At 45.0% G+C, this 26,134-nt stretch overlaps 1 long non-coding RNA gene across 1 annotated transcript in view; it reads left to right on the plus strand.

The window, feature by feature from the left end:
- LOC149985105 (uncharacterized) overlaps positions 1-26,134 on the plus strand; it is a 234,921-nt gene that overhangs the window by 72,723 nt on the left and 136,064 nt on the right. The gene's annotated exons all lie outside the window — the stretch shown is intronic.

The raw sequence follows: 26,134 nt of genomic DNA on the forward strand, positions 1-26,134 counted from the left end.
AAGGGATGGATAAACACAGCAACCATATGGTCAGAATGAACCCGTATTTCCCCCCTCTTTTTCCCATCAGAGCCGTTGTCGGACGCAAGTGTGCGTGAGTGCGGAGGCGAACGGCGAGAAAATAATTACCCTCGGCCTCCTCCAGCTGGTTTGTTCATAAACACGCAATTATGATTTCACGGCAGTCCATTATACACAAGCGACTCGGGGGCAGGAAAGCAGCGCTGCTGCACGATCATTGAAAACATCTTAAACACTCTCGGCTCGGCTAATACCTTCGCGGGGAATGCAATTTTCTGATTTGCTTGGCAGCTCCTCAATAAGAAATCAATTATGCCTTAAAAATACCAGCAAGAGTCTGCAGCGTGTGTCGTATAAAGCCAATGGCGTAGTCGTAGGGTTTGGCCTGTGGCGTGTGTCACCACAATTGATTGAGTCCATTGACACTAATAAAAAAACAGACCCAATAATTATATCAGGGTATGATCGAAGGTCCTCCAAACCAATAAACTATCACAGGGCGCTGTTGTGTACGCCCGCACACACGCACGTACCGTGCCACCCATCCACATGCACACACGCACATTTGGCTAAAGCCTCTGTACTCTGCAATCGCTCCCACATTTTCCAAGTTCCAAGTCCTCCTCATGTTATCTCTCTCACTTGCTCTCTCGCTCCTTCTAGCGCTCACACTCCCTCTATCCCAGCAAAAAAACAGGCATATCCCCGTCCATCTGTGCCCATAGAGCTTTACACCCCACTGGAAGTCCCCTCTTCATCTCACCACCCGATGACAGTCACTCAAAGATGACATTGTAATCGAGGGACTCCACTTAGCCAGGCTGAATGGGGTGATGGCCAGTGTCCTGGAGTGTGGAAGGCCAGCATGGTGAGCACCACACTGCAAGAGGAAGGATTGAAGCCAACTGGGGTGTGGGGGGGGGGGGGGGGGGGTGTCAAAGGGTGACTGGAGGCAGGGCACATATCAAGAAAAAGGAAGAGGCTTGGGGAGAGGACATGGGGAGTCTTCCCTTATTCCTGCCAACAAACTGCAACTGGGCAGGGGTCGGTTTTGTAGCACATTCTTTTTTAACTGACCCAGACTCATGCCTCTTATAGAACAGCAAAACGCTACATTTGGTGAATAACGTTCGTGCAGGCACAGAAGACTGGCCGTCAAACAGCAATTTTGTCATTTTTACAAGAGAGAAATAACATAGTGCTTTAGCTACAAAGGTTTAGGGAAACCCACTTCAGAGCATCTGGAGGGTATAGTAGTTTTACTTATCAAAATGAGATGGTGTTTCTTACATCCACATTCACGTTCTCACCTTCCCCACATAATCACATTCACTTAGGCATCCATATAGTCAGAGAGACTTTGACGGCTGACATGAATTTAAACTCTTGCTTCCTCTGGTGCCCCCTGACCACAAACCCCAGTTACTTTTGGAGTAGGAGCATTCTCAGTGTGAGGGAGCATTGAGACAGAATGCCAGATGCAGTGGTGTAAAGTACTTAAGTAAAAATACATTAAAGCACTGCTTTTTTTTAGGTATCTGTACTTGACTATTTATATTTGGCGTTCCTGTCTTGCAGGAAATCACGCACAGAACTAGCAGTATGGCTGGTGGCATTGTCATGCTGGAGGGTCATGTCAGGATGAGCCTGCAGGAAGGGTACCACATGAGGGAGGAGGATGTCTTCCCTGTAACACACAGCGTTGAGATTGCCTGCAATGACAAGCTCAGTCCAATGCGGCTGTGACACACCGTCCCAGACGGACCCTCCACCTCCAAATCGATCCCGCTCCAGAGTACAGGCCTGTAATGCTCATTCCTTCGACGATAAACTCGAATTCGACCATCACCCCTAGTGAGACAAAACCGTGACTCATCAGTGAAGAGCACTTTTTGCCAGTCCTGTCTGGTCCAGCAACAGTGACGTTGTTGCCGGTGATGTCTGGTGAGGATCTGCCTTAGAACAGGCCTACAAGCCCTCAGTCCAGCCTCTCTCAGCCTATTGCGGACAGTCTGAGCACTGATGGAGGGATTGTGCTTTCCTGGTGTAACTCGGGCAGTTGTTGTTGCCATCCTGTACCTGTCCCGCAGGTGTGATGTTCAGATGTACCGATCCTGTGCAGGTGTTGTTACACGTGGTCTGCCACTGCGAGGACGATTAGCTGTCGTTCCTGTCTCCCTGTTGCGCTGTCTTAGGTGTCTCACAGTACGGATATTGCAATTTAATGCCCTGCCACATCTGCAGTCCTCATGCCTCCCTGGAGCATGCTTGAGGCACGTTTACACAGATGAGCAGGGACCCTGGGCATCTTTCTTTTGGTGTTTTTGAGAGTCAGTAGAAAGCCCTCTTTAGTGTCCTAAGTTTTCATAACTGTGACCTTAATTGCCTACCGTCTGTAAGCTGTTACAGGCTTAACGACCGTTCCACAGGTGCATGTACATTAATTGTTTATGGTTCATTGAACAAGCACGGGAAACAGTGTTTAAACGCTTTACAATGGAGATCTGTGAAGTTATTTGGATTTTTACGAATGATCTTTGAAAGACAGGGTCCTGAAAAGGGAAAGTTTATTTTTTTGTTTACATAAAAGTTTATATAAATATATGCCATTTAGCAGACACTTTTATCTAAAGCGACTTACAGTCATGCATGCTTACATTTTATGTATGGGTAACCCCGGAAACGATCTCTAGTCCCCCTCTATTACCCCAGCATGGACATTCACAGAGTTGCGTGCACACACACACAGAACACTACATCTGCCAAATGATTTGAAAGAGTGTGGAGTACCTGCTGGATGCTACCCCAACAAAAATACTTCAGAAATATGAAATACTCTGTTTCAGTATATGCAGCAAAAGATGGACCTCTTGAACTTTTCCAAACCAAAATGCACTTTCTGTATCAACACATGCAAAGTTAACACATCTCCCACCTTATCCGCATGGAGGATAAAACCCCACATCCTGGGCCATGGATCTCTCTGAAAACTGGAAGTATGGCGTGGATGAGATGTGGGCCCCAGCTTATCCACCCCCCCTTCCCCCAGCGATCGATGCACTCCTTCAGCCTGGCCTCACATCAAAGCACCCTCCTACCCCCCTCACCCTTCCAACCTCCTCGCTGGAGGTTTGGCGGATCTACAGGTAACCTTTTCTCTTTCATTCCACGTCGTCTCTAGCAGCACTTCCCTCCCTCGGCTGCCTTCTCTGAGCCGGTAGAAGCATCAAAGAGCGCCTGGGTCCTGCCAGGCCCCCCTGCTAGGCACCCTACCCCAGCGCCCCTGCCAGCACAACCCCCATCCACCCCCTCCCACCCCCTGCCAGGCCCCATCCGCACCACCCCACACTGGCTACACATACTGTAAACAACAAGCTGTCAAAAGGGCTCAAGTGTGCGTGCCTCCTAGCGTGACCTATGGAGCAGCGATCTGACTATACCGCAGGGAAAGCAGGGCTCTGACTGTGCTCTATGGGAGAACATGGGTCTGACTGTGCTCTGCTCTATGGGGAAAACATGTACATAACTGTGCTCTAACGGGAAACATATACATAATTTTGCTCAATGAGGAAACATGTAGCTGTGCTCTATGGGGATGAATACATTTGACTCTGCTCCATGGAAAGCAAGTAGCTGTGCTCTAAGGAGAGACATGTACAGTAACTGTGCTGTATGGTTAAACATGTAGCTGTGCTCTAAGGAGAGACATGTACAGTAACTGTGCTGTATGGTTAAACATGTAGCTGTGCTCTAAGGAGAGACATGTACAGTAACTGTGCTGTATGGTTAAACATGTAGCTGTGCTCTAAGGAGAGACATGTACAGTAACTGTGCTGTATGGTTAAACATGTAGCTGTGCTCTAAGGAGAGACATGTACAGTAATTGTGCTGTATGGTTAAACATGTAGCTGTGCTCTAAGGAGAGACATGTACAGTAACTGTGCTGTATGGTTAAACATGTAGCTGTGCTCTAAGGAGAGACATGTACAGTAACTGTGCTGTATGGTTAAACATGTAGCTGTGCTCTAAGGAGAGACATGTACAGTAACTGTGCTGTATGGTTAAACATGTAGCTGTGCTCTAAGGAGAGACATGTACAGTAACTGTGCTGTATGGTTAAACATGTAGCTGTGCTCTAAGGAGAGACATGTACAGTAACTGTGCTGTATGGTTAAACATGTAGCTGTGCTCTAAGGAGAGACATGTACAGTAACTGTGCTGTATGGTTAAACATGTAGCTGTGCTCTAAGGAGAGACATGTACAGTAACTGTGCTGTATGGTTAAACATGTAGCTGTGCTCTAAGGAGAGACATGTACAGTAACTGTGCTGTATGGTTAAGCATGTAGCTGTGCTCTAAGGAGAGACATGTACAGTAACTGTGCTGTATGGTTAAACATGTAGCTGTGCTCTAAGGAGAGACATGTACAGTAACTGTGCTGTATGGTTAAACATGTAACTGTGCTGTATGGTTAAACATGTAGCTGTGCTCTAAGGAGAGACATGTACAGTAACTGTGCTGTATGGTTAAACAGGTAGCTGTGCTCTAAGGAGAGACATGTACAGTAACTGTGCTGTATGGTTAAACATGTAGCTGTGCTCTAAGGAGAGACATGTACAGTAACTGTGCTGTATGGTTAAACAGGTAGCTGTGCTCTAAGGAGAGACATGTACAGTAACTGTGCTGTATGGTTAAACAGGTAGCTGTGCTCTAAGGAGAGACATGTACAGTAACTGTGCTGTATGGTTAAACATGTAGCTGTGCTCTAAGGAGAGACATGTACAGTAACTGTGCTCTATGGGGAAACATGTAGCTTTGCTCTATACGGAAACGTAGCTGTGCTCTATGGGAAAACATTGTCACGGTTTTCAGTATGTGAAGGAGAGTCGGACCAAAATGCAGCGTGTCTATTGCGATCCATGTTTAATGAAGAAACACACTAAACACAAACACTACCAAAACGTAACGAAAACCGAAACAGCCTATACAAGTGTAAACTAACACAGAACAAGGACATCAGGACACTAAGGACAATCACCCACGACAAACTCAAAGAATATGGCTGCCTATATATGGTTCCCAATCAGAGACAACGATAAACACCTGCCTCTGATTGAGAACCACTCCAGACAGCCATAGACTTTGCTAGATAACCCCACTAGCTACAATCCCAATACATACACACCAAAACCCCAAGACAAAACACACCACAATACAAAAACCCCATGCCACACCCTGGCCTGACCCAATACATGAAGAAAAACACAAAATACTTAGACCAGGGCGTGACAAACATATAACTGTAACCTATGAAAATCGAGTCTGACTGTCCTCTATTGGAAAACACATTCCCGACTTTGCTCAACATAGAGAAACATCAGTAGAATATGCAATGGAATGATTGAGTAGTGAGTGACATCCTATCGAGCACTTTGCAACCTGAAAAATAGAATAAAAAAGACTGACTGAAACTCAGGGTGAGTCTTAAATGGTACCCTATTACCTTTACAGTGCACTACCTTAGAGCAGGCCCTATAGGGCTCTGGTAAAAATAAAAAATAAAGTGCACCATATTGGGACTAGGGTGCCATTTGGGTAGCAGCCTCAGATTCCTCCGACTGACAGTAACGTGAAACTGTCTGTCTTTTAACTTCAGACGTCAGACAGACAGACAAACAGAATACAGCACTACCACAGAAACTAGCTCTCCAGACAAACCAACTACAGGTTCATGTTTCATATTGTATGTCTCAGACAAGGACTGGAGCATGGGAAGTGACATGTTTGTGCCGGGGGCGAACATCAAACACACACACCGGCGACTCAGCCAGCTTCACAATGTAATTACAGCCAGAGAGAGAGAGAGTGAGAGAGGGATAGAGAGACAGAGCAAGGGGAAAGGGAGTCACTTACTTCTGATGGCAGCCCCACTACAATGTCACATTGACATTGAATGAGAGTTAGTCTGTAAAAATAGTGACAGACAACTACATCGTGGACATGTTTATGCTGTGGTTATTGGGTATATGGGAATATGTATAAACCTAGTCCTGAAAAGCTATTATTGGCTGTTCCATTGGTGTAATAGATGAAGTAGTCTCTTGTGACTAGAATGTTAATTGTCCCAAGATCTAGTTCTAGGTTCCAAAAATATGGATGGAGTAACATGAAAGCAGATCATCAATATCAAATGACTATTCTCCACTCCATTCTACTATGTGAGAAATTATGTAAGAATGCCGTTCATTGACTACAGCTCAGCGTTCAACACCATAATCCCCTCCAAACTCATCACCAAGCTAGGAACCCTGGGACTAAACACCTCCCTCTTCAACTGGATCCTGGACTTTCTGATGGGCCTCCCCCAGGTGGTGAAGGTAGGAAACAACACATCTGCCATGCTGACCCCTCAGGGGTGTGTGCTTAGTCCACTTCTGTACTCCCTGTTCACCCACGACAGTGTGGCAACATACAACTCCAAAATCATCATCATGTTTGCTGACGACCCGAAGTTGGTAAGCCTGATCTCAGAGGATGATAAGAGACCTAGGAGTGTGGTGCCAGGACATCAACCTCTTCCTCAACGTGAGCAAGACAAATTGAGTGATCGTGGACTACAGGAAACGCAGGGCCGAGTACACCACCATCCATATCAACTGGGCTGTAGTGGAGCGGGTCGAGAGCTTCAAGCACCTCTGTATCCACATCATCAAGGACTGAACATGGTCCTCTCACACCAGCAAAGTCGTGAAGAAGGCACGGCAATGCCTTTTCCCCCTCAGGAGGTTGTATAGATTTGGCATGGCCCTTCAGATCCTCAAAAAGTTACAAAGCTGCACCATTCAGAGCATCTTGAGTGGCTGCATCACCGCTTGGTATGGGAACTTCACCGCCCTTGATCGCAAGGCACTACAGAGGGGAGGGCGGATGGCCCAGCTGGAGAATTTACACCAGCCACCCAAGCCATAAACTGTTCACTCTGCTACACACGGCAAGCGTTACCGGAACACCAAGTCTGGGACCAAAAGACTCCTGAACAGCTTCTACCCCCAAGCCATAAGACTCTGAACAGTTAATGACATGGCTACCCATACTATTTGCATTGACTCTCTTGCACTGACTCTATGCACACTCACTGGACTCTACCTCCCCCCACACACACACACACACACACACACACACACACACACACACACACACACACACACACACACACACACACACACACACACACACACACACTGCTACTCTGTTTATTATATCCTGATTGCATAGTCACTTTAACTTTTACCTACGTGGACATAATATTACCTCAACTAACTCGTACCCCTGCACATTGCCTCAGTACTGGTCCTCCTTGTACTGTATATAGCCTTGTTATTGTTATTTATTGCGTTACTATTTGCATTATTCTTATTTGCAAATGTTCTTACTTTTTAACTCTGCATTAAAGGGCTCATAAGTAAGTCTACATCTGTTGTATTCGGCGCATGTGACAAATAAAATGTGATTGATTTGATTCATAATAAACCCCATCTCCTTCTATATGGAAACATCACCATCCTACGCAGAGGTTGAGAATTGAGATTTACTTTAGTCATTCTTTTCCCTTTAGTCACTATCACACTGCTACTGTAAATTATGTGTTGATTCTGTGTGTGTGTGTGTGTGTGTGTGTGTGTGTGTGTGTGTGTGTGTGTGTGTGTGTGTGTGTGTGTGTGTGTGTGTGTGTGTGTGTGTGTGTGGTGGATCTCTGCTGGGGCACAGGGGAGGAGGTGGCCAGTTTTATGAATTACTTAAATAATGAAGAGTCCCAGGAGTTCTCCACTTAACTAGACTGTAGGATTGCCTCAGATACAGATACAGAAAACAATGGCGACACACAAGCACACACACTCCTGCATATACACACATAACACACACACAGACACATGTTTGCTCGCACACACACACACACACACACACACACACACACACACACACACACACACACACACACACACACACACACACACACACACACACACACAAACACACACACACACACACACAGCACACACAGCACACATAGCACACATAGCACACACACACACACACTTTAAGCACAAACAGACTTGAGTCCATGTATGCAGAAACACACTCACACAAACGATATAAAGGCATAGGGAAGCAGACAAGCAGTCCTAATGACCCAGAGAGCCAGAGAGCGTAGCATCAGCAGCAGCAGTAGGGGTGAGACACCAGTACACAGGGTAACAACACTCTGGCTGCTGCATGAATATCAAAACCCTCTATGCCTTTGACCTTGAGATTAATATTTAAAAACTGTCTGTCTCTAAACACACAAACGCCCTTGCGCATACACAAACACGCACACACACAAACACACACACACACACACACACACACACACACACACACACACACACACACACACACACACACACACACACACACACACACACACACATACGCATGCACCAAAGCACACACAAAGGCTCATGCAGACTGTAAACCCGCTGGCCATTGACGTAGCCCTCCTTATTAGAAGCCTTTCCTTATTATAATTTTTTTTTGCGTGAGTGCCTGTGAGAGAAGATGGAGGAGGAGTGTTGTTGTGGGGAAGGCTGGATGGGAGAGCATATAGCCTCGATCACATGCCATCTTTCTCTTCTCCCTGCCCCAACCTCCCTCCTCCCCTTATCCTTTCTCTCTGTCCATCTCCTTTTCACATTCTGTTCCTTATTCACCCTCTCTATCATTCTCCGCCTCCCCATTCTCTCTCTCTCTCTCTCTCTCTCTCTCTCTCTCTCTCTCTCTCTCTCTCTCTCTCTCTCTCTCTCTCTCTCTCTCCGGGTGGGAAAGCGAATTGTATCTTAAGCCGTTTGGGGGCTGAGAAAATGGAAGTAACGTCTGATTCCTCATTTTCGCTTCATGACAGAATCCTCTCATCTCACTTCCTCTCCCGCATTTAGTCAGGCAGGGGCCAGGGGAGAAGCGGTACACAACCATCAGAGAGTGAGCCAGACGAGGTCTGTACGCTCCAAAAAACCCCACACCCCGCCACTCTCAAACACGCACCTGTCGCCCTCTATGAAGAGTCCAAAACCAAACAAACAAACAAATGAAAAAGCGTGACAGCTGAACCTTTGGTTTCGTTTCTTCTTCCTCTCTGTTTAACACTGTGTGAAGCCCCCAAAGCGAGAGAGAGGCTGTGTCTCAAATTGCACCCTATTCCCTATACAGCGCACTACTTTTGACCTTAGCCCTATCGGCCCTGGTTAAAAGTAGTCCAGTGAATAGAGAATAGGGTGCCATTTGGGACTCTCCCAGAGACTCCTTTTGGAAAGTCAATGGGGAGGTAACCCTGCCTGACAGAACGGGTTTACACTCCGGAGTGTGTGATCAAAGGGTGTGTGTTGACGGGTTGATCTGGAGGCCTGCATCTGGGAGCGGGGAAAAGAATGGCATACTCAAACCGGTCTGGACCAAATCAGAGGAACTCAGGTGAGGAGTCACTGTGAGGAGAGGTAGAATTGAATGACACAGTGCTCTCTGAGGTGATGCTTTGGCTGTATAAATCTAATTGGCCATGTGCTACTGTAGGACTTCCATTCCTCCCTCAACCACTACAACCTTCATCTTCCTCCCTTTCTAGCTATATCTGCCCTACTTCCCTCCTCTCTCCACCTTCAGTCTTTCCCTTTTCACCCTCCTCTTTCCTCCTTCCCTGCATGTATCATTATCTCCCTGTATCTCTCGCCTCCTCTCTTCCCATATCTCTCCCTGTATCTCTTTCTTCCTCCCTCCCCATATCTCTCTCTTTCCCTGTATGTCTCTCTTACTCCCTACCCATACTTTTCCCTCTCTCCCTCTGTCCCTGTATCTCTCTCCATCTCTCCCTATATCTCCCTCTTCCTCCCTCCCCATATCGTTATTTTTCTGTATCTCTCTCCCTGTATCTCCCTGTGACTCAAAGTCCCAGTGGGCACAGCAGGCTCTCCTCAGAGAAAAGGAGCAGCAGCGAGAGAGGTAGAGAGGCTGTCCCTGATTCCCCGGCTCAGTGGCTGCATTAAGCACAACCTGCTCCTGCTAAAAACACAGTAAAAAAAAAAGAAAAACAAGTCATATTCATCACCGTAATTGTGCGGGTGCTTTGGGTAGCAGTGGCGGGCGGCAATGAGGGATGGCTCTGCTCGCGGGCGCTGTGATGCCCATGAATCACAGGCAGCCACTCGCCGGCCCTCCACCGCCATAAAACAAAAGATGGAGATGAAAAATGCTGCAATTAAGTGATTTGATTTCTGCTCTACCATGCTGTCCCTTTCTCCCAGCCCTGCTCACCACACACACACACACACCTCTGAGCATGCACACGCACATAAGCGCGCACACACACACACACACACACACACACACACACACACACACACACACACACACACACACACACACACACACATATAAAGACACATACATGCAAAGAGTTGGCAATACAGTATGTACTGCTTATTAGTACTCCCACTATACATCCCACCTAAGCATTAGCATCATCCGACACCTGCAACACATAAATAATTGACGGAATCACCTTGAGGAGATTGATGAGGAAAAAAGTTAGTAAGTGATCTCTGCCAATATGGAAAACACCACTTCTAGAATTATCACTGTGAAGCACCAATAACCGACTGTCAAAATAGCTACAAAATATCTGCCTGTTTCACTCAGCGTCCCCCACCAAGACAGTCATAGTCCTCATCAATCATATTGGTTCGATGGTGAGTTAATTAACAGCATGACTTGTGGTCTACTTTCTCAACAGAATGTCATGTTGGGGAATGATGTCATAACATTGGAGGTCGGAGGTCAAAAAGGGTTATGCAATAATTTCATGACCACAGCCCGCTCCTCTCCTATACAGCAAGTACATAGACTGAAGGGCAACGTTTTCCCCACGCAATAACAGTGAGCGTTGCAAAAACGAAATTGGGGGATTTATGTAACATTTCTTTAACAATGTCTAGGAGAACAAAACTATTCAACTAAAGTGTACGTAAACAGGACAAAAATGAATTGCACATAATAGCTAGTCACCATATTCGATTTCGGAACTCTCCTTGGATAATGCACCATAACTCCGTAGGAGTTAAGTCAACTCCTACAGAGTCAAATTTAAGACTATTTTGGGATTTACCTGGTCCCACCCCCCATTTTGTGTTAACACTACTCTGGTGATGGTGTTGATATTTTTGGAGTTAAAACGACACTAAATTAAATAAATATTCAACTTTCAGAGAGTTTCTCAAATTTTCCTCCAACTGCCATGTATTTTTTATTTTTTACAATCAACTCCAGCAGAGTACATTTCTCCTCCGGGTTAACTTATTTTGAGTTACAAGGGTGTAAGACCTTGTTTGAATATTTCTTTATGTGTCACATTATGGTGGTTTACAATGTGATATGCAATCTCTGTTGGAATCCAACTTGCAGGAAGATGTACAGCACTTGTACATCACCACTTGCATTTAAAGTTCCTGTCAGAGTAGGGAAAGAAATACAGTACATGGAGACTACCGACACGATGTAAACTGGAACAATATCTCACTAGGGTGTATCAACAGAATGGAGGCCATTTTGTGCTATTTTGTGTATTTTTTTAACTGAACGTTTTTCATAACTTTTCTTGTACATAATATGTCTGCAATTGTTTCCTATGACCCTAAATAGCTTCTGGACATTCGAACAGCTATCACTAACCCCAATTTGGACAAGGACTTCAACTTCAATGAGCCGGACCAGGCCCTAATCCCCAACACTCGTAAAAGGCGAAAACGGCACTATAGAGGCCATTGTGCGGGCACCCTGGTGAGACTACGGCGGCTAATGTATAAATCTAGAGTCTCGAGTTAGAATACCTCATGACAAGCTGTAGACCACACTATTTTTATCAATAGACTTTTGATCTGTATTTTTCGTAGCAGTCGATTTACCACCACAAACTGATGCTGGCACCAAGACCGCACTCAATGAGCTGTATAGGGCCATAAGCAAACAAGAGAATGCTCATCCAGAGCCGGCGCTCCTAGTGGCCGGTGATTTTAATGCAGAAAAACTAAAATCCATTTTACCTCATTTCTACCAGCATGTCACCTGTGCAACAAGAGGGATAAAAACTCTAGATCACCTTAACTCCACACACAGAGACGCATACAAAGCTCTCCCCCGCCGTCCATTTGGCAAATCGGACCATAACACTATCCTCCTGAATCCTGTTTACAAGCAAAAACTCAAACAGGAAGTACCAGTGACGCACTCAATACTGAAGTGGTCCAAGGATATGGATGCTAAGCTACAGGTCTGTTTTGCTAGCAAAGACTGGGATATGCTCCGGGATTCATCTAAAAGGTTCTACAGCTGCACCATTGAGAGCATCTTGACTGGCTACATCACCGCTTGGCATGGCAACTGCTCGGCTTCCAATCACAAGGCGCTACAGTACATCACTGGGGCCGAACTCCCAGCCATTCAGGACCTCTATACTATGCAGTGTCAGAGGGCCTAAAAAATGTAAAAGACTCCAGCCACCCTAGTCATAGATTGTTCTCTGCTAGCGGTACCGGAGCAGCAAGTCTGTGACCAATAGGCAACTGAACAGCTTTCACCCCCAAGACTGCTGAACAGTTAATTAAATGGCTATCCGGAACATTCACATTGACCCCTTCACTATTTCTTTCTTTGTCTTAATAGTGTTGCACTGATTCTATGCACACTCACCCCAACACACACACCATACGCTCACGCACAGTACATACGCTCACACACACACACACACACATGCATACTGATGCCACACACACACACACACACACATCGACACACTTTACATACGCTGCTGCTCCTCTATTTATTATATATCCTGATTGCCTAGCCACTTTTACCCCTCCTCACATGTACATACTATGTTACTCTTTGTATATAGCCTTGTTTTCTTTTTCTTTTTGCAAATATCTGTCTTACGTTTTAACTGTTGGGAATGGGCTCGTATGTTAGCATTCGTATGTTAGCGTTCACTTTAAAGTCTATACCTGTTGTATTGGGCGCATGTGACCAATAAAATTTGACTTGACTAATGGTTGCTATAAATCAAACCACTTAAAGATTGGATTATTTCACAAAAATGCACGTTTCTTATCTTTGTTTGAGATCAAATACAATCAATATACATGCGAAAAACACAAATATTGAAACAAACAATTTAAAAAAATCTACCTGCCCCTCCCACATCTGTGGATAACTCCATAGCTTTAACTCCCTGTCTCTGGTTATTCTTAATGGAGTTAAAAGTACTCCGTCATAATGAGCTCCAGTGATCAACACTAACTCAAGGGAGCATATCACTCTCTTGAGGGTTACGATAACTCCCAGTAGAGTAAATGAACCCTGTGATTTGAACTATCGTTGATTTACTGTACCTTAATTTCAAACATGACGTTCCCCCCCTACTGGAGAAGTCCTTTAAACCACAGCTCTAAGTAAGTAAAGGATGTGAATGCTTTGCCTTTGTTTAACACTGCTGCTTGTTTAATGGGACTTTGCTAAGCATGCATAATTAAGAGCAGGCTGAGCTGTAGCTAGCGTTAGCGGTTGTGGCGGCTGGCGGCGGTGGGGCTGAGGCTAAGCTCTGGGGGGGTTCTGGGCTGCTAGGACCATGATGGAGCACCACACAGCCCCAAACATCCATTCAGCACCCACACGCTCATTAATCCTGACAAACTCCACTTGTTACCCACACGCACACAGGAAATCATGGGATAGGTAAACACAGAGCGGGCGCGATCCATCACCCACGCGCACACAAACACACACGCTGATAAACACATATTACACACACACACACACACACACACTGATAAACACTTAATGTATATAATCACATACTGAAACTCATACAAACATGCACACAACTGCACGCGCGCACATGGTCGCTCACAAACACAGCAATTATAGAGCCTCTCAAACTCAAAATGACCACATTAAGCTTATTGGTTTAAGGAATACCCATCACAAACAGGGATCGGTTTCTAAAATGGAATGTTTCCAAAGTAATATTGCCCGTGTATGATGGACATAGAGTGTCAAGTAACATGTAGATAGAGTTAAAAAATTGCACAAAAAATAGTATTCTCATAATGTATGTTGCTCAGAAATACTTCCAATGTTAATACTGGAAAGGTCTACTTGGTTCAGTAGAAAGATATATTGCAACAAGCCTACGGAAGAATCAATAGAATTTGACCTCAGTTTGCCCTCTGCTTGAATGGAGAAGTTATGGGCCAGCGCAGGCCTTGACATTAACTTATTTGATCTGTATTTTCCAAGACACAACAGCTGTCTCGGGCTACCCACTCTCTCTCTCTTTCTCTCGCTCTCTCTTTTTTCCTGTCTTTGTCAACCCCCCCCTTCTCTTTCTCTCCCTCCCTCTCCCTCTTTCTCTCTCACACAAAAACACAAACACAAACACACACACATAGATGATGACAAATGTTGTTGTGCGAGGACAGTTACACAGCTCAGTGAGTAGATACATTCGTAGAACAGATCTGTTACTTTTATACACCTATCTGACAATATAATTTACACTAGCCATCGGTACATAACATTAAATATCTCTTTGACAAGGGGAATAATACTATTCACACGTACTCATTCAGCTAGGAAAGATTTTCATTTAATGGACTCAAGCTTGTTTTGCTTTTGTTTTACCATCCTGTATTCAAAATGGCCACCCTTGCACAGGACAGATTACATATGCTCCCCTACCGCTACTCACATGCTAATAAACTCCATTACAAGGCCTGTAAAAAGGCAGCATGTCCACAAATCAGTCTCTCTCTCTCTCTCTCTCTCTCTCTCTCTCTCTCGCTCTCTCTCGCTCTCGCTCTCACTCACTCAATCCCTACATCACAGCACACACACCCAGGTGGCTTCCCCCACCGCCTGCATAGCATTAAATAAGATGCTAAACCTCTCTGAAACACACACACACGAACACACACACCTCCCCCTCTCCCTCTGTCCTTTGTCTCTGCTCCCGTGCAGCTGCATGCAGTTGAGAAACTCATCATATTTACCCAGGGAAGTCGTGGTCAAGTGACGGTGCCTAGCCAGGGCAAAGGTCAGAGGTCACAGAGGGGGATCAGTGGGCAGGTTCAGGTTTGGGTGAACTGAGGTCAGGGGTGACTGGTCTGGGAACAGGTCAGACTGAGGCTACTGGCTGGCCAACAGGGTCACTCTAGAAGGGGTATGTTAGTGTGTTAAACTGGTCTAAGACCAGATTTCCTCTTTGGTTATAACCTTAATAATTGTAGATTTAAGAATAGAATCTGACACAGGATAATTCCTAACTACACCGTGCTGCACAGCCCAGTAGACAGATGGCGAGTACTACTGTGGCTCTACCTGCCTCTCACCTCAACTCACAGCTCACAAACTGTTATTCAGCAGGGGCAGCGTACACTGTCAATCACTGGTAACCTCTCCATCACTGACAATCACGGAAAATACGCTCTCTCACACACACACACACACACACACACACACACACACACACACACACACACACACACACACACACACACACACACACACACACACACTCTCCCACCTGCACAGCCCCAAACACACACACACACACACACACACACACACACACACACACACACACACACACACACACACACACACACACACACATAGCCCTATAAACACACAAACACACACACTCACACATAGAGCCCTGGCACCTGGAGTGACGATGCCATCAGGGAGTAGTAAAGCATTACCCTCCGCGTGGCTGGAGCCTCTCCAGAAATAGCCTCTGTAATGCATTCTCAGTGCGACCGTCACTGTTGCACAATGGTGCCCTTAATAACACTCCATTTCTGTTGGCATAAATAAGGGCTGCATTTCCATCCTATTTCATGCAAATGAGCATGGGGGCAGCCTAAACAGGTAGTGGTTATGTTCTGTTGTGTGTAGTAGTGGTGGCGCGATTTGGGGGGAAGGGGGGGTACGTTTAGGCATTAACTCCAAATGTTTAAGGTTAGGGTTAAGTACATGCATTAACTCCACATGTTTAAGGTTAGGGTTAAGTTCATGCATTAACTCCACATTTTTAAGGTTAGGGTTAAGTTCATGCATTAACTCCACATTTTTAAGGTTAGGGTTAAGTTCATGCATTAACTCCACATTTTTAAGGTTAGGGTTAAGTTCATGCATTAACTCCACATTTTTAAGGTTAGGGTTAAGTTCATGCATTAACTCCACATTTTTAAGGTTAGGGTTAAGTTCATGCATTAACTCCACATTTTTAAGGTTAGGGTTAAGTTCAGACATTAACTCCACATTTTTAAGTTTAGGGTTAAGTTCAGACATTAACTCCAAAAGGTTAAGGTTAGGGTTAAGTTCAGACATTAACTCCACATTTTTAAGGTTAGGGTTAAGTTCAGACATGAACTCCAAATGGTTAAGGTTAGGGTTAAGTTCAGACATTAACTCCAAATGGTTAAGGTAACAGTTAAGGTTTGGAATAGGCTTTTTTTTTTTTGGAGACGACTTTGTATCACTGGATTCAAACTTTGGAATCAGAGGCAGATGCTTATCCACCATCCCCGTCCACAGCAAGACAACGCTGAGGTGAGAGACAACATCACATAACCCATAACCCATTACATGGGGCAGCCACCAAACCAATATAGATCCTAGCTAATGTTTCTCTAGAGAGATACACACAAATACAAATACATACATACAAGTCGCAGTGAGAAAGAGAGAGGCGAGTTGGCCTCTCAGCCACCATCTTACTCAGTCTCATTGGCTCATTCCTGATGTTGTGGTTGGAAGTCATTGGTTCATTCAGTGCAATGATAATGAAGACTTGTCTTGAGACCAAAGAGGCTGGCCGTAAGGCATTCTGAAAATGCATTAATTGACTGTAGGGTGTTGTGAAAGACTGCCACACACACAGCTACTATGGGCATATGGAGGGCGAGGTTCTATGTTGGGTGAGGTGGTTGTGGGACGGTATACTTAGAAAAAAGGGTTCCAAACGGGTTATTCAGCTGTTCCTGTAGGAGAACCCTTTTTGATTCCAGGGAGAGCCCTTTTTGGTTCAACATAAAAACCCTCTGTGGAAAGGGTCCAAAAGGGTTCTACCTGGAACCAAAAAGTGTTCTTCAAAGGGTTCTCCTATGAGGACAGCCAAAGAACAATTTTTTCTAAGAGTGTAGTCAGATTAAACGGCTCGCGTCTCTCTGAGGAAAGGCTAATGTCTCTCACTATCCCTTTCTCTAGCCCCCCCCCCCCCTCTCTCTCTCCCGCTCTCTCTCTTTCTGCTGTGGTGAGTTACAGCAGACCTGGGCTGCATTAGATTAAATCATAAATTGCCCACTCTATATATATCTGCACCTCCCTGTCTCTCGCTCAATCCCTTTAATTCTCCCCCTTTCCATCCTCCCAGCATTTTATTTTGCCCCCTCACTCCCTCTATCTTACTCTTATAATAATTATTTCGCTGTCCCCTCCTCTCCCCTATCCTCCCACGTTGTCCCCTCCCTGCATTCTCTACTGTTAGAGTACTAGTAATCTCACAAGCCATATTCAAAGTCTCGAGGGAACCAGGGATGTTAGGGCAGATGAGTGTGGGTGGGTGGTGATGGAGAGCCTGGACAGTACGTAGAGAAGAGTGGTCACAGTGACCTTCTGACCTCAATTCCCTCAGAAACCTACTGAGGGAGACTACAGTATGCGTGGAACAGGATTTGGGCAAGGTACGTGTGTGGGTGTGAGAGGTGATGTGTGAGAAGTGTAGAGGGTTGAGCAGTAGGTGTGGAGGAGGCCGCTCAGAGGAAAATCATCCGATCGCTGGGGGCACCACAGAACCAGCAACGCTCGGCAGGACTAGAGGACCCAGGGAGGGTCCCAGTAAACCAATACACACCACCGCCACCGCCCACGTCCACGTCCACGTCCACGTCCCAGCTATAGAGAACAAAAAATATAAAGTGATCCTGCCACTGCCAGCTCTTTCTTTCTCCCCTCTCCACTCTCTCTCTGCCTCACCGTGTGAAATCAAATTTCCATGTGGCTCCCGTATCTGTTGCACAGCGAGGTGATTTATCAGGGATGCAAAGAGCATGCAGAAACAATCTTTATTACATCCATTTCCTGCTTGTCAGCCGGGATCACATTGGCTGTTCATTAAAGGCGCGGTGCAGGTGAGGAGAATGCCTCCCGATGCCTTGATAGATTGTCTTCTCCCCCGCCGTGACAGCGGCTGGATGGATTGAACAGTGAGGGGGGGTGGCTGGGGGGCGAGGAAGAAGGGGCAGGAAAAGCGCTGACTCCAGTCACTCCCCCTGTCAGGAAAGATTTTTACAGTGTCATTTTATACCAAACAACTAGGCTACCCGCATACACACATCTCAACCCTATAACACGAGCAATCATGCACTCACACACACGGACGCAAGCGTGGATATATTATCTGCGCTCGCACGCATCCACACACACGAACAGACGCACGCGCATACACATGCACCTTTAAAGGATGGGTTAAACTGAAGTCAAAAGCCCACTTACTGGACACACAAACACACTGTACCCTGTAACCATTTCCACTCGTGTCATGCTCAAATATTGTTATGGGATCTCAGGTACTCAACAACTATGAAACAAAATGCTTGTATGTGGATATACTGTATGTAAAAGGCTCATTTGGATAAAACACATCAAACAAATATGCCCTTGACATGAAATAATACAAAGAAGGATGCAATTAAATAAATCAAAGGTGGAAAAATGGCTGTCTTTATTATTGCATTGCTATCATTGCATGAGTCAATTAACTAGCAGCACTACAGATGCATCATACTACTAATACTTTAAGTCACTACTAACCCCAAGGTGACCATATACATGCTTGTCATGTAAGTAATGTATACCTAATGTATATTACCTCAATTAGCTAAGGCGGTATGACAATACAACAAACAGTATACAGTGCTTCTACATACGCCTCTGTAAATGGTGTTATACCGTATCATGCCATGACGTTAGAAAGTGTTGATTGCTCCATGACACTTCGTAAGAGTCTGTGAATGCTAATAACAGTGTTTATGTCTACTAGATCAAGATCCCTTAGGAATAGTGGTCTCAAATACTGTACCTGCTGAAATACAAGCAAACACCCACCTATACACAGGACCCTGGAACTAAACCCCTCCCTCTGCAACTGGATCCTGGACTTCCTGACGGGCCGCCCCCAGGTGGTGAGGGTAGGTAACAATACATCCGCCACGCTGATACTCAACATAGGGGCCCCTCGGGTGTGAGTGCTCAGTCCCCTCCTGTACTCCCTGTTCACGCACGACTGCGTGGCCAGGCACAACTCCAAACACCATTATTAAGTTTGCCGATGACACAACAGTGGTAAGCCTGATCACCTACAACGATGAGACGGCCTATAGGGGGGAGGTCAGAGACCTGGTCGTGTGGTGCCAGGACAACAACCTCTCACTCAACGTGACCAAAACAAAGGAGATGATTGTGGACTACAGGAAAAGGAGGACCGAGGCAAGCCCCTATTCTTATTGACAGGGCTGTAGTGGAACAGGTTGAGAGCTTCAAGTTCCTTGGCGTCTACCTCACCAACACACTAACATGGTCTAAGCACACCAAGACAGTCATAAAGAGGGCACGACAAAACCTATTCCCCCTCAGGAGACTGAAAAGACTTGGCAAGGGTCCTCAGATCCTCAAAAGGTTCTACAGCTGCACCATTGAGAGTATCCTGACAGGTTGCATCACTGCCTGGTATGGCAACTGCTCGGCCTCGGTTCGCAAGGCACTACAGAGGGTAGTGCGTACGGCCCAGTACATCACTGGGGTCAAGCTTCCAGCCATCCAGGACCTCTATACCAGGCAGTGTCAGAGGAAGGCCCTAAAAATTGTCAAAGACCCCAGTCACAGACTGTTCTCTCTGCTACCACACGGCACGCAGTACCGGAGCGCCAAGTCTAGGTCCAAGAGGCTTCTAAACAGCTTCTACCCCCAAGCCATAAGACTCCTGAACATCTAATCAAATGGCTCCCCAGACTATTTGCATTCCCTCCCCCTCTTTTACACTGCTGCTACTCTCTGTTATTATCTATGCAGTCACTTTAATAACTACATGTACATGTACATGTACATATTACCTCAATTACCTCGACACATTGACTCTGTACCGGTACCCCCTGTATATAGCCTATTGTTATTTTACTGCTGCAGTTTAATTATTTGTTACTTTTACTTCATATTTTTGTAGGTATTTTTCTTAAAATTGCATTGTTGCTTAAGGGCTTGTAAGTAAGCATTTCACTGTACCTGTTGTATTCAGCGCATGTGACAAATAAAATTTGATTTGAGATAACATGACAAGACTTTCTCCCTCCAACTGAGTTCCTATTATCTCTGTTCCAATGACATGCAAGGAGAGTGGTGTATGGTAGGTAGGGAATGGATGTTTGAGTGCACTAGGGGTGAGATGAACAGTTGCCAATCAGTGTTGATGGTGTGGTGACAGGGACACTCTGGGATGGCGGGGCATCACCATTAGCTGATTAATCTGGCCAGCACTACGGATCACTTCTCATGATCATCATAATATGACTAAATTACTCCAGTTGATGTTGAAGTGCATTGGACGTTAAGAATTGTGTTTTTTTGCATTTTATGACGTTCCCTCTCCTTTCACGTGATTGACCAAGGACTTTTAGTTTCATAGATCGTCTATTACCGTGTATTATAATAACAATATATAGGTACTGGTTGAAGCTCAGTGTTAAATTTAAATCTCCCTACCATCATATCTAAGCCAATATGACACCAATCTCGATCAACTTGATTGGAGGTACACAACACACTCCCCGCTTCTCGTCATGAGCCGTTTGTCCGTTACCGAGAAACACATATCAGATTTTGTAACAGGGTCGTTAGCGATTGAGTTTTAAGAGTATTTCCTGCGCCTACCTAGCTCAAATTCTAGACTATAGAGTCCACAAAGTGACTTAAACAATGCCAGATTGACTCATTTTGTAGGTGGAACAGTTTTTTTTATTACATTTATAATTTATCGCTCTCACATGCACATTCCCATCTGTTACTAACCAACGATGTGCTACCTTTTTGTAGCATTTCTGACAATGCTGACATCTTCTTTAGCCGAAGCTCAGGATTCAATAACACCAGGTCGGTTGATCTGCAACAACGCAGCCGCTTGCACCAGGCTGCCAGTCATAGAAGTGTACGTGAACAAACTAAGGCTACTGTACATAGCTAGCTGTATGGTGGTATTCAAGCTGAGGTTAATCAAGAACTGTTTCAAACACGTGTAGAATAAATTCCGGATCCGGCATGCACTTTCTCTCCTGCCCGTCGTTGTCTTTCTTATACTCCACATTTGTGCCGACTGATCAACACCGTTCCACATGACTTTTCAGTGTGTTCACGGAAAAGCTGAAGTTGCCAAACACAAGTAGAAAGTAGTCAGGGGGCTGGCTGCCCACGGTGCATCAGGGTAAAACAACATCAGGATCATTGCTTGCATGACATGCTGTGGGCCAGCCTGGTCTCATAGATTAGACGTAACATAGTTAAAGTAAATACGGGACACTGAAATTCGTATGATATGTTACGTTTGGCTGTATATATTTTTGATATAGGCTTATTTGTGAATGTGCATTATCGTTGCATTGCCATCTTTATCGCAAAAAGAAATGCAAATACAAACATCGCTTTATTGAGCGGCAGAGGTCAATGAACTGTCCATTGGATCAGCACAGCAACTGATAAAACAGGAGCATGTCTGAAACACAAGTGGTTCTGAGCTCAATTCAATATTACACAGGTAATAGTTACAGAAATCAGGAATACAGACAGACTATCTGAGCTACTGTGTCCAACACACCACCAACTGTTGTTATGTTGGGCACCTACTGATTTTCGTTGTTCTATGACATGTGTTACTAAAATAAGGACTGAAGGAAATACAGGCATGCAGCACGTTACTACAGTACAAAACAGCTCAATCAAGCCTGGTGGTCTTGTAAGTATAAAAGCAAAGCTTGTTTTCATTTTAATTTTAAAAAGTTTGAAAATGTAGCGTAATGGAATACTGTCTTACTGTGGTGTGTGAAGAATCCAATACTTTACCTTGTATGAGGTACAAATCACATTATTGTGGAAGCACCTCCGCTAAGAGTGTGAATTAGGCTGTTTGAGAAGGTTTGAATCCTAAGCAACCTTCCTACACATAGTTTGAAGTGCAATACCAACATAGCTACTGTAGTAGGTCAAAGTTGTGCGCTGGAAAACCTTGGTAGAGCATGGGTGGAATAGGTATTGTGGTGCCCATGTGAATTTCTTAATTTTTTGGCTTCAGACCAATGCCTATATTCTCACTGTTTTTAATGAACTTCTGTCTAGGTTTAAGCCACTAACATTTAGAATTAATCAAATGATGAAAAGTTATGTTTTTTTCATACTAGTAGATAATCCATGACATGCAGTACAATAATTTGAATAAGTAAAATATTGATATAAAGTATCATACTATTTTTATAATATAATGTTGCAGTATAAAACAATTATGAGTTGTTGAAACACACACTCAGACAAACACACACACGCAGGCGCATGCGCGCGCACACACACACACACACACACACACACACACACACACACACACACACACACACACACACACACACACACACACACACACACACACACACTCTCACTCATGTAGCACATACCCAGATTGGGGGTGGCGGGGTACATTTGATAGAGCTCTGTGCAAGAATAGTCTCAGTCTCTGATTACATTACCTCTAAAATAGAAGGATGGAGATAGAGGAGGGAGGAATGGAAGGAAGGAGAAGAGGTGGGCACCTTCGCTATTAAAATCAATAAGCATTGATTTAAAGGTGGCTAAAGGTGATGTGTGTGTGTACATGATCCTTCAGGTCTCAGAGTCTGGCTCTCAGACATACTAGAGAGATAGGGAGAGGGAGAAAGAGAGAGGGGGATAGAGAGAGACAGCGAGAGAGATACAGAGAGGGAGTGCATTTAGAGAAAGGTACGATGACAGCTTGGCAGAAACAAAATGAAAGGAGGAAGGAAGGAATAAAGAGATAAAGAACAGAGAGAAAAGAGAGAAAGACGGAGGGAGAATTCATGCTTGGTGGAATCAATACAGAGAGGTGGAACAGAGAACAATGTCCTCAAAGGAGAGTCAGTGGTGCAGGTCTAATAATTTCTCTCTCTTCCTCTATTGTCTTCTTTCATCCTCTCTCACTCTCTCTCTCTCCTTGATCTTTTTCATCCTCTCTATCTCTCCCTCTGTATCTGTATCTGTATCCTTCTCTCTCTCTCTCTCTCTCTCTCTCTGCAACTCTCTCTCTCTCTTTCTCCATCTCTCAGTATGCAGAGCAGATAGGAGTCGTCCGCCTACAGCAACCCTGCAACGACACGGAGCCACTTCCTCATGGAAAACAAATCTCACACAGTACAATTCAGCTACACACATGCGGAAAACACACACACTGACATACACGCTTTCACACAAACACACACGCACACTTCTCCATTTCTATCAGCACTTGAGTGTACCCAGGCCTTAATTAGTTCTTGATGAATGAGCCCATAAGATGCTGTTCTTTCATTTCCCTTGTTGCCAGATATTCCACTAATCGTAGTGAAAAGTATCCTTATTGCGCTGCTGTGACTGAGAGGCGACCAGTACCAGCCACTCTGAATGGCTGGCTTGGCTAAATAACACCACTCCATTCCAACGAGGCGGATGGGATAAGATATACACAACTTTTACACGGACTCCCTGACTCACTCCTTTACACTTTCTACACATCTTCTCGAATAAACTACCTACACTATCCTCTCCTCCTATTATAAAAACAGATTTGGACGTGTAAATATACACATCTGAAACACCTTGTATTAGTCCTTAGCTAATACAATAATAATTATTTTTTCCGACACCTTATTATGTTAATGAAGGCAGAGAATCCACAGGAGAGGAGATTAAAATACAAACAAATAAATAATGATGTTCATTAATACAGAAAAAAATGCCCTTGTCTCTGCCCTGTATGGCTGAGCCACGTTCAGTAGACAATGGCTGTGGAACTTGCAGTTATAAATGTCATGAATTGAGTTGATGTGATTCCTTATTCTATGTGTCATAGAGGCATGTTTGTTCTATATCATTGATTTCTATCTGTAGAAAATGTGCGCTGCTTAACGTGGCCCTGTCTTGTATTGGATTGGTCTTGCCATACCGTCATCGATGATGCTGACCTCCACTCCATTCCCTGTGATGTTCCTGCTCCACACTGGCATCACTTTCAGGTCAAAGTGACAGGAGCTGTATTGGCCATGGTTGAACTGTAGTAAAACACAGGTATATAGAATAAAACACAGTCACACATGCACGCACGCGCGCGCGCGCGCACACACACACACACACACACACACACACACACACACACACACACACACACACACACACACACACACACACACACACACACACACACACACACACATATCATAGTCATATATATGTCACATAGATAGTAGCTATAAGACACAACTTGTACACTCTTGGAGAAAAGATAACACCTAAAAGGATTCCTACAGCTGTCCTCATAAGAGAACACTCTGAAGATCCCTTTTTGGTCCCAGGTAGAAATCTTTTAGTTCCAAGTAGAACCATTTTGGGTTCTAACCCTTTCCACAGAGGGCTCTACATGGAACCCAAAAGGGTTCTACCTGGAACCACAACGTTTCTACTACTGTACTATCACATAACTAATCATATGTTCATGTCCCTCACTTATGGTCATTTAAATCTACTTCTTACTCCCTCATCTGCTCACTCCCTCTCCTCTCTCACTCCTTAAATCACTCACTCCTGTAGTGCTATTTAAATCCATTCAGGTAGAGAAGCCTTTTCACCCTCTTCTGTTCAACACTCTGCCAACAAAAGGCATCACAAAACCTACCTTAGTGGCCACTGAACCTCATGCTACGTAGAAGTTGAGAACAAAAGCGGATTGGTAAGATTAGGAGAAATGCAGTCATTCAAATGGGGGAATGTGTGTGTATTTTTGTGTGCATGTGTGTGTGTGTGTGTGTGTGTGTGTGTGTGTGTGTGTGTGTGTGTGTGTGTGTGTGTGTGTGTGTGTGTGTGTGTGTGTGTGTGTGTGTGTGCGTGTGTGTCCGTCCATGTATGCATGTGCATTTGTGTGTTTTCTTCAGTGTGTGTGTGTGTGTGAGAGTGTATACCCGAATGTCACAGCCCCTTGACTAAACACAGTGCTGAAAAGGCTCAGTGTAGCGCTCGAGGGAGGCCCTACTCTCCGCACATCAAAACAGCCCCCATAACACACCCCATGTGGCGAGGAGAGAGAGTAGAGAGAGCCAGGAGCAGAACTACCCAGAAGCCTCTCCGCTCCCCACAACCAGCGCACAGCGCCCATTCAGTCACACACACGCACAAACACCGTGAACCCACACGGGCACAAAACAAACAAGAGCCTTCCCCAAAATGTCAAACTCCCTCACATGCACAAAGACAATTTGATATTTAAAGTGAGTGTTTTGAGAGGTTTCTATTCTGTCGTAGTTCTCATAACGAAGAGAGAGGGGAAGAGAGAGAAATACAGAGAAGTGGAGTGGATTGAGGGAAAATAAAGTGAGGAGAAGAGAAAAAAGGGAGAGACAGCGAGAGATAAATAGAGGTAAAGAGTGAAAGTTAATGAGCGAGGGAGGAGGGATAGAATGAGGGGAGAAAAAATGGGGAAGAGAGCAAAAAAGAGATATAGAGCGAGAGAGCGAGGGAGAGCAGCTCAGATGAGTCTAACTAAACACAATAGATAAATAGAGCTCTGTGGGGGGGGGGGGGGGGGGGGGGGGTGCGCCAGGGGAGCGGCGCTGCTTTGTAGTGGGAGAAGAAAAGGCCTGCCAGATGAATGGAGCCAGCGTCCACCAGAACA

The sequence above is a fragment of the Oncorhynchus mykiss genome, chromosome 2 (assembly GCF_057628025.1).
Source record: "Oncorhynchus mykiss isolate SJ-2025 chromosome 2, ASM5762802v1, whole genome shotgun sequence".
Taxonomy (NCBI): Eukaryota; Metazoa; Chordata; class Actinopteri; order Salmoniformes; family Salmonidae; genus Oncorhynchus; species Oncorhynchus mykiss.